The 15,419-nt window shown below is 44.9% G+C and overlaps 1 pseudogene; it reads left to right on the forward strand.

The window, feature by feature from the left end:
* Positions 1–1,892: 1,892 nt before the first annotated feature.
* On the forward strand, positions 1,893–15,021 carry LOC100441719 (NACHT, LRR and PYD domains-containing protein 9-like; annotated as a pseudogene).
* The last annotated feature ends 398 nt before the right edge of the window (positions 15,022–15,419 follow it).

The raw sequence follows: 15,419 nt of genomic DNA on the forward strand, positions 1-15,419 counted from the left end.
ATGCCAAGTTTTTTGAAGACCCTACCGAGTGAAATCCTGACATTCGGTGGCAAGTGTACTCAGCAGATTAATTGCAGCGATTTGGGATGCCAGCTTTAATTCAGAGTCGACTTGAGTGATCTAAAGATGTAATGGCCAGCCTGAGAGTCCCAAATTAACCAAATGTGAATTACTTCTGAGCTCTCAGGGCTAAACTCGCCTTTCCTTGTTTAACAACCTCAGTTACTGAAATTTGAAAATCTCTCAAGAGAGGACTTTATTTTTTGCCGATGGAAGGTGGCAATGCTGAACTACGTGGGGAAAAAGAAAACAGCTCTTTGCCTATGAGCAATTTATAACTCAAGTCAATTCAAAACATGTAATTAATAGCCCATTCTAATTGGAAGCGAAAGCATAATCCATCTTTGGATGTTCCTGTTCTTCCTCTGCTGGCTGAATCTTCACTGGTGAGCAATGAAGCTCACTGGCAAGGCTGTCAAGGGAGGTCTTCTTGGTTCATCTTTTTCATCTCTAACATTTCTGTAGAAAAATAAAGAAACAGTTTGTCACAAGCGATGGAGGCTTCCATGTGGAAATCAACTATTTAATGCCTCAGTGGGAACTGAGAATTTTTCATTAACTTGTCCAGTGTAATTTCATCATTCCAGGAAGTATCCCTCTTTCTCCTGTTCTTTCAGGTCAGATGCAAAGTCACGAGAAAGTCAACAGCTCTATCTGGTGTCCTGCTGAGTGGCTGGGCAGCTTTCTTGGCGTGAATTCCGAGCATTCATTGTCTCCTGCTTTGGTCTTGGTTGACTTGTCGGTGTTTTCATGGTTTGTTCTTTCCTAGGGAGGTGGGTTATTATCTCCAGGCCCATTCCACCCCTCCAGCGCCCATCCCTTCTGATCTCATGCACGCTTGCCTCAGAAGGGTTCACTCCTCCAGTAGTTTGTATATTCAACAGCTTTTGAGCACCTATTATGCATCAAAAGCACTTCTACACATTAAGGAATCTGACCTCAAGAAACGCAGGCTCTCTGTCCTCGTGGGAGGTTGCGTTTTAACAGGTAGAGTTGAATTATGAACCGGTAAGCCAATACATTTTTAAAAAGATAATTGCAGGTAATGATAGGTTTTATTTATTTATTTTGGGACAGCATCTTGCTCTGTTGCCCAGGCTGGAGTGCTGTCGTGACCATGGCTGACTGCAGGCTCAAACTCCTGGGCTCAAGCGATCTTCCCACCCCAGCCTCTCAAGCAGCTGTGGACCACACGCACAGGCCACCATACCCAGCTAATTTTTTTTTTTTTCTGTGTTGTAGAGACAGAGTCTCACTGTGTTATCCAGGCAGGTCTAGAACTCCTGGGCTCAAGTGATCCTCCTGCTTTGGCCTCCCAAAGTGCTGGGATTATAGATGTGAGCCACTGCACCCGGCCATGTTGTAAAGAAGATAAAACAGGGCTGGGTTGGCGTGGTGGCTCACGCCTGCAATCCCAGCACTTTGGGACACCGAGGCGGGCGGATTACGAGGTCAGATTGAGACTCATCCTGGCTAACAAAGTGAAACCCCGTCTCCACTAAAAATTCAAAAAATTAGCCGGGCATGGTGGCGGGCACCTGTAGTCCCAGCTACTCGGGAGGCTGAGGCAGGAGAATGGCGTGAACCCGGGAGGCGGAGCTTGCAGTGAGCCGAGATCGCGCCACCGCACTCCAGCCTGGGCGACAGAGCGAGACTCCGTCTCAAAAATAAATAAATAAATAAATAAATAATAATAAAAAATAAAAAAGCACAAAACAGGGCTACAGAGTGACTGGGGCGTATATGAGTGGAGTGAGGCTTGGTCTCAGGTGATGGGAGTGGGTGCTTGTGAGGAGGGGCATCGTATTGAGGTGGAATTGTGATGAGGTCGCATGCGCACAGCTGAGATGAAGCTGTGCAGACACAGGGAAGAGGAAGTGCAGAAGCCCCAGGTAGGAAGGGCTTGGGCTGTTGGAGGAACAGAAGAAGGGCCTGCCCTGTGGCAGGAGTGAGCGGTGTGGAGGCAGGACAAGTGCTCAGGGCTTATGGGGCTGAGACCATGGGGGGTCTGGATGGCAGTGACCAGTTTGTGTTTTTTAACTTACCTGTCACAGGATGCCATAGGAGAGGTCTAAGTAGGGGAGTGGCACGGTGAGATTTTGCTGCTCTGTGGAGAGTGGGTTATAGGAAAGTGAGAGCAGCTGGGTCTCAAGTCAAGCAGCAAATGAAAGTGACCGGCTGCTCTCTATTCAGTGAGCATTTATTAAAACTGACAACACACATTTATCACAACGTCGTGCACTAAGTAGGTTCTTTTTTTTTTTTTTTTTTTTTGTTGAGACAGAGTCTCACTCTGTCGCCAGGCTAGAGTGTAATGGCGCGATCTCTGCTCACTGCAACCTCCACCTCCCAGGTTCAAGCGATTCCCCTGCCTCAGCCTCCCAAGTAGCTGGGACTACAGGTGCATGCCATCACACCCGGCTAATTTTTTTTTTGTATTTTAGTAGAGACGGGGTTTCACCATGTTGGCCAGGATGGTCGTGATCTCCTGACCTTGTGATCTGCCCTCCTCGGCCTCCCGAAGTGCTGGGATTAGAGGCGTGAGCCACCGCATCTGGTCAGTAGGTTCTTAACAAAACACGGTGGAACTTAGGAATGATAATAGCAATAGTTTACACTTACTGTAACGTCTCGGGGGTAGGGTGACAGCAGGAATGCAGAGAGACGTGGGCAGGAACAGATGTATTTTGGGTGTGGAATTGGTGCATCCTGCTGTTCAGTTAGGTGTGCAGGATGCAGGCAAGTGAGCCAGAGGAGCTGCTGTGGTTTTGGCTGGAGCAGCTGGGGGTGCCGTTCATGAGGTGGGCAAGTCTGGGGAGAGGTGGCTTGTAGGAGGTAGCTGAGAGAGGAGCGGTTTGGAGGGGGTAGCTGAGAGAGGAGCGGTTTGGAGAGGGTAGCTGAGAGAGGAGCGGTTTGGGGGGCGTAGCTGAGAGAGGAGCGGTTTGGAGGGGGTAGCTGAGAGAGGAGCGGTTTGGAGGGGGTAGCTGAGAGAGGAGCGGTTTGGAGGAGGTAGCTGAGAGAGGAGCGGTTTGGAGGGAGTAGCTGAGAGAGGAGCGGCTTGGAGCGGGGAGCTGAGAGATAAGCAGTTGGAGGGGGTGGCTAAGAGAAGAGTGGCTTGGAGGGGTAGCTGAGAGAGGAGCAGTTTGGAGGGGGTGGCTAAGAGAAGAGTGGCTTGGAGGGGTAGCTGAGAGAGGAGCAGTTTGGAGGGGGTGGCTAAGAGAAGAGTGGCTTGGAGGGGTAGCTGAGAGAGGAGCAGTTGGAGGGGGTGGCTAAGAGAAGAGTGGCTTGGAGGGGTAGCTGAGAGAGGAGCAGTTTGGAGGGGGTAGCTGAGAGAGCAGTGGTTTGGAGGAGGTAGCTGAGAGACGAGCGACTGGGAGCGGGTAGCTGAGGGAAGAGCGGTTTGGAGGGGTAGCTGATACTGCTGTTGCCCCTCTGGTGTTCCCTCGTCCTCTCTCGGCCTCAGAGCCTGGCCTTTCTCAGGGGTGGCAACTTGCTGAGATCAAAAAGTCTGCACCTTCTGGCTTTCCTGGCAGCTGGGTTTAGGCATGTGACTAAGTCCTGGTCAATCAGATAAAAGTGGCATCTTCGGAAGGAACTTCCAGGAAGGGCCTTTAAAGGTTCTGGCTCAGCAGAGAGGGGCCCACCTCTTACCTCTCCTTCCGGCTACCTGGAATGGCTATATGGTAGTTGGAGCTTCAGGGGCCACTTTTTGACCTTGGGGTAGAAAAAACCTCAGTCCCTGATCACTTCATGCGGTCTTTGTGTCAGGCCTGAGCTGTCCATCTTTCGATGCCTTTTATGTGGGAGAATAAGGCCCATCATGTTTATGCAGCTGTAATTTTGTGATTTCCGTTCTCTGCTGCTGAGTCTACTCTTGGGGGGAGGAATGAACAGTAGAACAAAAACCGAGAACCCGTGTGGTTAGAATGAGTTAGAGGTGCCTTTTAGGTACCCATCCAGAGGTGTGGAACAGATACTTACATACACATGAATGGACCTTAGGGCTAACTCATTGATTAATTATTAATCCTGTTGCCACGCAATAAGAAACAAGTCTCTTTTTCATGTCCTACAAATTACTTTCCTCATGAGCTTGCAAAGCCAAGTAACAAGGACTGTCCTTCAAGAAATGTTCCAGACAAAATGTATTTGTACCATAATGACCATTACGAATCAACTGGTCACCCCATTTGCATAGGTACAATATCTGGGCAATTTCCATTCCAGCCTTCCACACAGCACTGACCACAGAGCACCTGAACCCGGGTGGGGGTGAGGAGAAAAGGGCCAGAGGGCAACACAGGGGGACACTATGGTGGGCTCTTCCTGGATTTGAGCAAATGCATGTTTCTCCATAGAGAAGGATGGGCCTCAATGAGATGCATGAGGTGTTTTTGTTTTTTAATTTTTATTTATTTATTTATTTTTTAATGTTTCTAGGTCTACAAGGGCTTTAGGGAGATGGCAACCAATGTGATGTCTGGCCTTTTACATGAAAAAATCTTTTACTTGTGTTACCCCTCTAGATAAAGGCCATCTGGAGTTTAAGCTTAATTCAATCATGTTTTAGTAGGCATCCAACAGGGTCTGAACTATTTTCAGAGATCTTTCATACCATAGAAAGGCTCGAGTTATTACTGGGGTCCAAGGGAAATAAAATAGAAAGCAATAACTAAGATAAGTGATCCGTCAAAAGTTACACATGGTAACAGGCCCACATAACACACACTAGTGCACAGATCTCTAAGGCTTGCACGGAGAAACGTTGTACCCAGGTTTGCAGAAGTGGTTGTTTCTTTTCTTCTCTCCTTGAATTTAATTAGAAATGGAAATACATAATACTAACACCAAGAACTATGTGTTTCTTCTCAAACTGGTGTTCGAATCCCTGGAAATCAGGACATATTTTTTATACATGCTGGAAACTGGAAAATACATTTCATGTATTAATTCGCTAAATCCTTCTACCAACGCTATGAGGCATGAGCTTGTATTATGCCCATTGTGTAGGTAGGGAAACTGAGACACAGGGGATTCAAACGACTTGTGTGAGAGCTGGGAATTCACACACGCAGGCTGGTCCCAGAGACCCCGAGGACAGCCCCTGTGCTGTGGCTCTTTCTTGACGGGAGTGGGGAGGCTGAGAACTGACGAGGGTACGCTGCCCCCATATCCATCTGTATTAGTATCTTACTGCTGCAGTGACAAATCACCACAAATCCGGTGACTCTAAACAGCACGCATTTATTATCAGACAGTTCCGAGGTCAGAAGTCCTAACATTAAGGTGTTGGCTGAGCTCCCTTCCTGCTGAGGGCTCTTGGGGAGAATCAGTTTCTTGCCTCTTGCAGCTCCTAAAGGCTGCCCAATTCGCTGCCTCGTGGCCGCTGACGTGGTTTGGATCCATGTCCCTGCCCAAATCTCATGTAGAATGGTTATACCCGATGTTGGAGGTGAGGCCTGGTGGAAGGTGATTTGGTCATGGGGTTGGATCCTCCATGAATGGTTTAGCACCATCGCCCTTGGTGCTGTCCTAGTGATAGTGAGTTCTCATGAGATCTGGTGATTTAAAAGTGTGCAGCGCCTCCCCCGCTTCCTCCGGCTCCACCCACGGGAAATGCTTGCTCTCCCTTTGCCTTTCACCATGATTGAAAGCTCCCCAAGGCCTTCCCAGAAGTCGAGCCAAAGCCACTCTGCTTCCTGTACAGCCTGCGGAACCATGAGCCAATGACACGTCGCTTCTTTAGACATTACCCAGTCTCAGGTATGTCTTCATAGCAGTGCGAGAATGGACTCATACAGCCCCTTCTTCCATCTTTACTGCCATCAGGACAGCGTCTTCAGGTATCTCTGACCTCTGCGTGTCCTTAACATCTCTTATGGTTCTAGGACTCTGTCTCCCTATTGTAAACATTTTGATTCTTGGGATAATCCCGGATGATCTCCTCATATAATCACCTGATGTGGTTTGGATCTGCGTCTCCACCCAAATCTCCTGCCCCATTGTGATCCCCAGGGTTGGAGGTGGGGCCTGATGGGAGGGGATTGGATCATGGGGGCGGAGTTCTCATCAATGGTTCAGCACCATTGTCTCCATGCTATCCTCAGGAGAGTGAGTGCGTGAGTTCCTATGAGATCCGGTTAGGTGTGTGGCACCTCCACCCGCCTTTGGCCCTGCTCCTGCCACGTAAGATATCTGCTTCCACTTCACCTTCTGCCATGAATCAAAGCTCCCTGAGGCCTCCCCAGGAGCAGATGCTACCAGGCTTCCTGTGCAGCCTGCAGAACTGCGCGCCATTTAAACGTCTTTTCTTTGTAAATCACCCACCCTCATTTATTTCCTTATAGCAGTGCAAGAATAGACTAATAACATCACCCCTACAAAATCCGTTTGCATGTCAGTAACACCTCCACAGGTTCCAGGGATTAAGATGTGGACATCTCTGGGGTGTCATTTTATATTTACCACGTAATCTAAAGAGTGTGTGTGTGGAGGGGGAGAAGAACATGGAACTAACCTTATTAATCTGCATTCCTGGCTTTTGCAAATCTGTTTACTGCAGGTCCAGAATGTGAATGTCTCACTTAGAAAGTCAAGCAGTGGCCAGGGTGGTGACTCAGGCCCGTAATCCCAGTACTTTCGGAGGCCGAGGTGGGTGGATCACTTGAGGCCAGGAGTTCGAGTCCAGCCTGGCCAATATGGCGAAACCCTGTCTCTACTAAAAATACAAAAATTATCCGGGCTTGGTGGAGCATGCCTGTAATCCCAGCTACTCAAGTGGCTAAGGCACAGGAATCGCTTGAACCCCAGAGGCAGAGGTTGCAGAGAGCTGGGCACCACTGCACTCCAGCCTGGGTGACAGAGCATGACTCTGTGAAAGAAAGAAAGAAAGAGAGAAAGAGAGAGAAAGGAAGAGAGGGAGGGAGGAAGGAAGGAAGGAAGGAAGGAAGGTAGGAAGGAAGGAAAGAAAGAAAGTCAAGCAGCAAACAAAAGTGACAGGCTACTCTCAATTCAGGGAGCATTTATTAAATCCCACAACACACATTTATCACAACATCATGCACTAAGTAGGTTCTTAGTAAAACATGGTGGGACTTAGACATGATAAGAGTAATAGTTTACACTTACATTGTCTTCCCTTTGTTCTAAGCACTGTTCTGCATGTTAACATGTTAGATTCACACAACTCCACACATTCTAGGAGGAAGGTAGGAAAAGCCTTCTGAGAGGGTGATGGTCTTCATATAGTGCCGAACTTCTGCCTCAGCTAAGGCTATTTATTCACTTTTTTCCTATTACCTTTAAGGTATGCAATCCATAGAATTAACTCCTGATAGGGTTTGACTTCTAACTTCAGCTTCCTTTGATGACTATTTCAATGGGAATAGGAGCAAGCAATAAAATTGGACCTGAATAGTTTGAATTTATCAGATGTCAATGAATAATTTCACTTAATAGCACTTGCGAACGTTTAATTGTTCCTTTCTAGCCTTCGGCTTTCATTAAAGCAATCAACAAAGTCCTAGGTGCAAAGCTGGGGCAGAGGAGAGGGTAAGGCCACAAAATGAGTGCAGTGGCAAGGAAGTGAGGTTATTTTTGCAGCCTTATCACCTCCCCTGCCTGGGCTCCATGCCTAGGACTTTGTTGTCTATTTCCTCATGTCTAAGTGGAAAACACAGCCTGGTCACTTGACTTGCTTTTGTTAACAGCATGCAGTAGAACCAGTGTCTTGTGTGCCATTCTCGACCAGCCAGCCCCCAGCCGACCAGGCATCTGATCACAGATATATGAGTGAGTCCAGTCACAACCAGCCGAGCATGACTTAGGTCAGCAGAACCACAGACTCATGAGCAATAGTTATAGTAATTAATAAACCATCATAATAAATTACAATCAATTAACCATAATAATAAGCAAACTGTTTTCATTGTAAGTCACTAAGATTTAGTGTGTTATTTAGTTTTGTGATGCAATAATAGATAAAGAGAGGGTATCCTTGGGTGAGCTCCTCAAGCTGGTCTATATGAATCACAGAGGGCTGGCAATTTGTGTCAACACAACATTATCTAGTTCTAATTCAGAGATCATAAGATGATCTACAGTTATTACAAGTAAACCAAGTTCATATTTTAAAATTGAGACACTTTATAAAGAAATCCCAAGTTTGAGCTTTTTCCGAAAAAAGATGAAATATCTGTTGATGCTGAGGGTGTGTTTTCCAAGGACAGCCACGTGTGGAGCTGCTGCCTGCCACATCTGCCCTCACCTCCTCAATCCTCACTCTGGTTGTCAGGTGCGGTGTTGAAAATGCAATATGGAATGTCAGGATTCTAACTCCTGGCTGATTTCATCCACTTACGGTTGTGCATTCTGAACTGCCTTGTATTGACTTCTGCTATTTTCTAGCTGTAATATCAGGTATTTTGCTCACTCTCTTTGTGCCTCAGTTTCCTCCCCTGTAATATGGGGGATATGAAGGTAACCTACTTTAGAGATGTGTTGTGAGGATCAAATACATTGTGATGTGGAAAGTCATTTGGCCGGTGAATTAGTCTGTTCTCACACTGCTATAAAGAATACTACCTGAGACCGGGTAATTTATAAAGAAAAGAGGTTGAATTGGCTCACAGTTCTGCATGGCTGGGGAGGCCTCAGGAAGCTTACAATCATGGCAGAAGGTGAAGGGGAAGCAAGCCAGTTACATGGTGGCAGGAGAGAGAGAGAGAGTGAAGGAAGCCACACATTTTCAAACCATCAGATCTCCTGAGAACTCACTATCATGAGAACAGCATGGGGGAAAACACCCCTGTGATCAAATCACCTCCCGTCAGTCCCTCCTTTGACATGTGGGGATTACAATTCGAGATGAGATTTGGGTGGGGACACAGAGGCAAACCATATCAGCCAGTGCCTGATGTCTGGAAAGAGCTCTGCCAACGTTTGCTACACTTATGATAATAATTGTTTTTTAATGTTACCAGCTGGGCCCTGTAGGTACTTGAGTTTTCAACTCCTCCTCTCATTTCCTCTTTTTCTGCTTTATTTCTCATTCTGTACCTGCATTGTGAATCTACCCCAGTAAAAAGAAAGGGCAGCAGTTGGGAAAATAGATTTAGGATATTTAGGATTTTTAATATATAGATTTTCACTTCTCTGTTGAGGTCCCCCATAGATTCCATAGCGGGAACTATCCCTGAGGCCATGTTGCCTTTGAGAAAAGCCCATGCCACGTCTCTGCTGTGTGTCTCTTAACCCACATCTCCTCGTTTCCCCAGACCCCACCTGTGGTAATCACTGTTTCATTCTTTATGTCTGCATATTTCAGCTCTTTAGAAAATATTCCACATATAAGTGAGATGATGCAGGATTTGTCTTTCTGTGTCTGGATCTCACTTAGCGTGATGTCCACCAGGTTCATTCATGTTGTGGCACATGGCAGGATCTCTTTTTTTTTTTTTTTTTTTTTTCTGAGATGGAGTCTCGCTCTGTCACCCAGGCTGGAGTGCGGTGGCGCAATCTCGGCTCACCACAACCTCAGCCTCCTGGTTCAAGTGATTCTCCTGCCTCAGCCTCCCAAGTAGCTGGAACTACAGGCATGTGCCACCACGCCCAGCTAATTTTTGTATTTTTAGTAGAGATGGGGTTTCACCATGTTGGCCATGATGGTCTCGATCTCTTGACCTCATGATCCACCTGCCTCAGCCTCCCAAAGTGCTGGGATTACAGACTTGAGCCACCACGCCCAGCCCCTTTTTTAAAAGGCTGAATACTATTCCATTCTCTCCCTCTACAGAACCACATTGTCTTTATCCATTCATCTCCTCATGGGCATTCAGGTTGATTCTGTGTCTTGGTTATTGTGACTATGTTACTAATGCTGCAATGTAGGTCAAAGGATACAAATGAGCAGATATGCAGAATAAACAGGTCTAGAGGTCTAAGGTGCATTAGGAGGACGAAAGTTAACAAAGTTGTATTAGGGGTTTTGTTAAATACGTAGATTTTAGCTGCTCTTGTCACAAAAAAGGAACCATGTGAGATGACGGTTATGTCAATCTGCTTCACCATAGTAATGTTTTATTTTATTTTCTTTCGCTTTTTTGTTTTGTTTCTTTTGCAGTAACCATTTTTACCATCTATATGTACCCCAAAACATCATATTGTGAACCTCAAATATATGAAACAAAATTTGCTAATTAAAAAAAAAGCCCATCTGTGTAGCTGCTTTCAAGGCGATTTGCAGAAAATATTGAAATCAAAGATGTGATAACCTGTGACTTGGTATCTCTCTTCCTATAGGCTGCCCCAGAGCAACCTCCTTGTGTTGGGCATCATATCGATGGTCACAGAAGCATTGTACATATATGAGTACTTTTAAAAATCAATTTACTTTAAAACATTACCACTTATCAAAATTGACATCTTGTCTCTGTGTAGTTCCATGACATTTACACGGGTACAGATTGGTGTAACTGGCACCACCATCAGGGCACTGAAATTTCCTCACATTAACCCTTTGTAGTAACATACTCCTTCCCCTACCCCTTACCTCTGGCCCTTGTGATCTGGTCTCCATCACTATAGTTTTTTTTTTTTTTGATGGTATCATAGAAATGGAATCATATGGTACATAACCTTTTGAGATTGTCTATCATTATTTTTCATAGTGCAAAACTTGAACTCACCGAAAAGTACATCAATAAGTGAATAGTTAAATAAAACCATCTATAAACATGCTGTGAAGTGCCATATGCCAGTTAAAATAGCATAAAGTAGGATGAGTACCAGCCGGAAGGACCAGGAGCTGGATTGGGTATCATTTATTCTTTATTTTTCAGGATCTTTCTTTTCCCTCTGGAGATATCTGAGCCCACAATCTGGGACAATATGGCAGAATCCTTTTTTTTTTTTTTCAGATTGTGGCTTGTTGTGGTAGCTGAAGGAGCTCAGAAAAGAAGAGTTTTGGAAATTTAAGGAGCTCCTCAAACAAGAACCTTTGAAATTGAAACTCAAGCCAATTACCTGGACTGAGCTTCCAAAGAAGATGTAGCAAAGCTGTTGGACAAACATTATCCAGGAAAACAGGCATGGGAGGTGACACTGAACCTATTTTTACAGATCAATAGGAAAGATCTCTGGATGAAGGCTCAGGAAGAGATAAGAAATAAGCTAAACCCATATAGAAAGCATACAAAAGAAAAATTTCAACTTGTATGGGAAAAGGAAACCTGTCTTCATGTCCCTGAGCATTTCTACAAAGAAACCATGAAAAATGAGTCAAAGTATTGAATGATGCATATACTGCTGAGGCTAGACTACTCACTGTGGTCCTGGAGGGTTCTGATGGAATTGGAAAAACAACCCTTTTAAGAAAAGTGATGGGCCAGGTGCAGTGGCTCACACCTGTAATCCCAGCACTTTGGGAGGCCAAGGCAGGCGGATCACCTGAGGTCAGGAGTTCAAGACCAGCCTGGCCAACGTGGTGAAACCCCGTCTCTACTAAAAATACAAAAATTAGCTGGGCGTGCTGGCACATGCCTATAATTCCAACTGCCTGGGAGGCTGAGGCAGGAGAATCACTTGAACCTGGGAGGGGGAGGTTGCACTGAGCTGAGATCGCACCACTGCACTGCAGCCTGGGTGACAAAACAAGACTCAGTCTCAAAAAAAAAAAAGTGATGTTGGACTGGGCAGAGGGAAACTTACGGAAGGATAGATTCACATTTGTTTTTTTTCCTTAATGTCCATGAAACGAACGGTATCACAGAGACCAGCTTACTGGAGCTCCTCTCTAGGGACTGGCCTGAGTCTCCAGAGAAAATCAAAGACATTTTTTTTCCGCAGCCAGAGCAAATTCTGTTTATCATGGATGGCTTTGACCAACTGAAGTCTGACTTGGAACTTAAGGCTGACTTGTGTGATGACTGGAGGCAGCAGCAGCCAACACAAATTATCCTGAGAAATTTGTTGCAAAAAAAAGATGATTCCAGAATCCTCTCTGCTTATTGTATTAGGAAAAGTGGGTATGCAAAAAAACTATTTTATGTTGTAGCATCCAAAACTCATAAAGCTCCCAGGATTCACTGAACTTGAAAGGAAGCTGTATTTCTACTACTTCTTCAGTGAGAAGAATAAAGCCTTGAAGGCCTTCAATTTTGTGAGAGATACTGGACCACTCTTTCTCTTGTGCCATAATCCCTTTATATGCTGGTTGGTCTGAACTTGTATGAAATGGTGGCTAGAAAGGGGAGAAGACCTTGAAATAAACTCCCAAAACACCACCTTTTTATATGCATCATTTTTAACAAATGTATTTACAGCAGGAAGTCAGAGTTTTCCACCTAAGGTGAACATAGCCTGACTAAAAGGCCTGTGTGCTTTGCCTGCAGAGGGAATTTGGACACATGCATTTATTATTATTATTATTATTATTATTATTATTATTATTATTATTATACTTTAAGTTTTAGGGTACATGTGCATGACGTGCGTGTTTGTTACATATGTATACATGTGCCATGCTGGTATGCTGCACCCATTAACTCGTCATTTAGCATTAGGTATATCTCCTAATGCTATCTCTCCCCACTCCCCCCACCCCACAACAGTCCCCAGTGTGTGATGTTCCCCTTCCTGTGTCCATGTGTTCTCATTGTTCAATTCCCATCTATGAGTGAGAACATTCGGTGTTTGGTTTTTTGTCCTTGCGATAGTTTGCTGAGAATGATGGTTTCCAGCTTCCTCCATGTCCCTACAGAGGACATGAACTCATCATTTTTTATGGCTGCATAGTACTCCATGGTGTATATGTGCCACATTTTCTTAATCCAGTCTATCGCTGTTGGACATTTGGGTTGGTTCCAAGTCTTTGCTATTGTGAATAGTGCCACTATAAACATATGTGTGCATAGGACACATGCATTTGTATTTTGCCATGGGATCTCTGGAGGAATGGATTATCTGAGTCTGAGGGCTTAATGTGGGTGGGTATGAAACTTCTCCAAAGGAGAGGTGACTGTTTTACCTTCATCCATGTATGTATCCAAGAGTTTTGTGCTGCCATGTTTTATTTGCTCAAACGACCCAAAGATGATCCTAACCCAACCATTGGAAGCATAACCCAGCTTGTAAGAGCAAGTGTGGCTCAGCCTCAGACCCACTTGATCCAGGTGGGAGTATTCGTGTTTGGAATTTCAACAGAAGAAATTATCAGCTTGCTGGAGACATCCTTTGGTTTTCCACTGTCAAAAGACCTAAAGAAGGAAATAACCCAGTGCCTTAAAAGTTTAAGTCAATGAGAAGCTGATAGGGAAGTGATAGGTTTCCAGGAATTATTCCATGATTTATTTGCAACTCAGGAAAAAGAATTTGTAACACAAGTGATAAATTTCTTTGAAGAAGTTTTCATTTGTATTGGTAACATAGAACATTTGGTAGTATCTTCATTCTGCCGGAAGCATTGTCAAAATTTAACTACACTTCGCATGTGTGTAGAGAATATTTTCCAGATTTCTCAGGGTGCATCTCAGATCACATTGAGAAGCTCATCTACTGGCGGGAGCTTTGCTTAACTTTCAGTACCAACAAGAACTTCCAGATGTTAGACATGGAAAACAGTAGCCTCGGTGATGCCTCCCTGGCAATTCTTGGCAAAGCGCTGGCTCAGCCTGTTGTAAGCTCCAAAAACTCAAATTTACTTTTATGTCTAACTTTGGAAATGATTCAGAATTATTTAAGGCAGTTCTTCACGACCCTCATCTGAAACTTCTGAGCCTGTATGGCACTAGCCTCTCCCATACTGATGTCAGGCACCTGTGTGAGACATTGAAGCACGCAATATGCAAGATAGAAGAGTGTGACATCTGGGAACGTGTGACATCTCTGATGAAGGTTGTGAAGACATCGCCTCTGTCCTGGCCTGCAACAGCAAGCTGATACATCTCTCCTTGGTAGAAAAATCCCAAAAAGGACAAAAGAATGATGTTGCTGTGCCCTGGAGACGCTGATGTTGATGTACTGCTGTCTCACCTGTGTCTCCCATGAAGACATTTCCCACGTCCTTTTCTGCGGTAAATCCCTGTCCCTCCTTGATCTGGGGTCAAATTTCCTGGAAGATAATGGAGCGGCATCTCTGTGTGAAGCACTGAAGCACAAAGACTGAAACATACAGGAGTTGTTGTTGATGGGCTGTTTCCTTAGTTCCGTTTCCTATACGGACATTGCTGCTGTTCTTATTTGCAATGGAACGCTGAAGACCCTGAAACTTGGGCATGATGAAATAGGAGGTGCTGGTGTCAAGCAGTTATGTGATGCTTTGAAGCACCCTCACTGTAGATGGGAGTGTCTTGCACTGCAAACATGGCCGATCACCCATGCCTGCTGTGAAGACCTCGCTGTGGCACTCACTGCCTGCAAAACACGGAGGAGCCTGAACCTCGACTGGGTTGGTTACCTTGGACGCTGATGTGGTGGTGGTGCTGTGTGAGGCTTTGAGCCACCCGGACTGTGCACTGAGGATGCTTGGTGTCACTGTAGCTGAAAGGAAACTTAACCATCTTCACTACTTCCGAAGATTTAAGGCTGCACAAATCTGCCTTTGACGAAAAAAAACTCAGAAGAGGCTGATGTCTGTGGAAGAAAAAATTCCCCACCTGACCAATTCACACAAGCCTTGGACCAATGAGGAATACAAGATCAGGAGTGTGCTCCTCTGATGGGGAGAACCCTGAAGCAGTCTTCTCACAAAGGCTTTCCTTGGTCACAATGGGCTCTTCTCCTCCTGGCACCTCTGTCCTGTAATTGCACATCATGGCAGCAAGTCTGTGATTTCAGGGCTATTCCCTGACGGTGTTCTAGCAATATGATTATGGAGAGTGATTCAGTGTGTATGTGCTGGTTGTCTTTGCCTCGGTTCTTTATTCCCTTGTGTTTAGAAATCCCATCCTACCTTGCAATATTTGGAAGAACAAGTACATTAAATGAGTGCTAAATGCTCTGGAAAGCTTGGTTTTATTTTTTCAATGGGTGTCTTGGTGTGTACGAGCATGCATTTGCAGGCACCGCAATTCTCTGATACTTCCGATGTAGAAGTGATGATAGAATGAATGTGTCTATAGTTTGCATTGCTAGCACCCAATCTGTCTGTTTCCAGTTTGTCCAGATTTAGATTTGATCAGTTTTCTTGTCCAATTAAAAAAGCATTTCCAAATCTCTTATTCTTTCATATATGACACTCCAATAGACTTTTTATAAAAATTCAGTATTACTCAAATGTATCTGCACTGTTTATGTATATTTTAAAAGACAATATTAAACACCTCACTGCCATAACTTTTTTTAAAAAAAACCAAATAGCATAA

Source organism: Pongo abelii, chromosome 10, assembly GCF_028885655.2.
Source record: "Pongo abelii isolate AG06213 chromosome 10, NHGRI_mPonAbe1-v2.0_pri, whole genome shotgun sequence".
Lineage (NCBI taxonomy): Eukaryota > Metazoa > Chordata > Mammalia > Primates > Hominidae > Pongo > Pongo abelii.